General features: G+C 39.7%; 1 long non-coding RNA gene across 1 annotated transcript in view; it reads right to left on the reverse strand.

The window, feature by feature from the left end:
- Positions 1-277: 277 nt before the first annotated feature.
- The window catches only part of LOC123174768 (uncharacterized), a 4,532-nt gene continuing 3,088 nt past the window's right edge, over positions 278-1,721 (reverse strand). The window contains exon 5 of the long non-coding RNA XR_006487339.1: positions 278-780. This is a non-coding gene — a long non-coding RNA (uncharacterized lncRNA). The remainder of the gene's footprint in view (positions 781-1,721) is intronic.

The raw sequence follows: 1,721 nt of genomic DNA on the forward strand, positions 1-1,721 counted from the left end.
TCGGACACTCACAGGAAGATGCTGACCGTCAGGTTTATGCGTCAACTTCTTGTGACGGCTCCCTTCAGGAAAAGGACGTCAAGAAAATCATATTTCGTGTCAGTCTATCCGACAGGAAAATGGCAGTGGATCACAAAGTGGACAATCCACAGGAAAATAACTTAGCCTACAGGAAATCATGCCGCAGGTGATTAACCATGCATATATCAATATAAATTCATCTGGTAGAAAGATACTAAGAAAATTGTCCACTTCATATATCAATGACAGCCAAGCATCCAAAAGGAATATATACATGTCACATAAAAGCAGTCCATAAAAGCAGTCCATAAAAGGAATATATACATGTTGCATACAACAGTACTGCTACATACATATATGCCGCCACCAGTCTAATTATCATCCATCACACTGCACAACGCAATGCAGTGATAGCAAAATACATGGATAGAAAGCCTCCTAGGTTGAAGATCAGGGACATCAGTTACATACATATCACTTCAGAAAAGTGAATGCAACAAAAGGATAAGAAGGCGTGGAACATATGGTACTTCTACACTCGTATCCAAAATACCGTAAAGACGATTAGTCATCAATTGCCATGCAAGTAGACTAGTGAGATCCTCCTCGAGAGGCACCATGAAGATTGAAGCCACAGTTGTTATCGTTAACACCAATGTTCCCCTCATCATTGTCGCCTTCAATATTGCCATGGCTGACGTCATGGTCGATAGGGACAGGGACATCCTCTGAGCTAACATGAGATGAATCGGTATTTACCTGCAAAGTCATACACAACATTTAATGAGAACAAGCACATAAGTACACATGATTTGAAGATATTTCAGTAATCTCCAACCATTTTAGAAGATTGTGTGGACTGATGCAGGGTTCCAATTTTCTACACTTTATCCCAACATGGTACTTTCTGGTGCTCACTAAATCTACAATTTCCAGTGCTCACTAAATCTACAATTTTCTTGTAGAGCTCAGTTCCTCAGTTACAAGATCTACAGGGGCAAGCTCAACAAAAAGTACAGGCAATTTTACCGTTGACCACTTCTATATTTTCTAGACATGGAAATATAACTGTTTTTAGCTTCACAAAGCTCATAACTTGCTGTTGAAAACCTTTTGTAGATCTCTGGCCAACAGCAGATGCAGTACAGCCAAGCACAAGCCTTGTCACAGTTTCAAAATAGGCAGATGCAGGTTGCACGCATGCAGCCAGGCATGTCTCAGAGCCAATTGAACCAAGGAAATCAGTTGAGAAGCCATTTGGGCCAGTTCAGTGGAGCTGCAAACATTCCAATGTTTACTGCTGCACAGGCATCTTCAAACTCACAAATGGTTAGATGACACCTTTCTTTTCATTAAGTCATGTAAAAATTATAAGATTCTTGTTCGAGAAAGATAATAAATACTCTCTATGGACATACTCACGTACATTCATGAGCTCATGAAGAAAAATTCAAGTTTGTTTAGCTGTCAGGTTTTCTTCTAGATATTTTGAACATATTGTTGTGCTGATTGAACGCCTTTTCTGTGTGCATTTTAGATGGCAAACATACCTGGAACTATGCAAACAATGCAGTCACAGTCAATGATGCCGCAAATGCGGGTAAATGCCTTTCTTGTTCGTTATCGCCAAGTCGCATTGGATGCAGATGTTTTAGTTGAAACACAGTAGTGCACTGCATTTATAGTTCTCCATTTTTTTT

This window comes from Triticum aestivum, unplaced genomic scaffold (assembly GCF_018294505.1).
Source record: "Triticum aestivum cultivar Chinese Spring unplaced genomic scaffold, IWGSC CS RefSeq v2.1 scaffold75240, whole genome shotgun sequence".
Lineage (NCBI taxonomy): Eukaryota > Viridiplantae > Streptophyta > Magnoliopsida > Poales > Poaceae > Triticum > Triticum aestivum.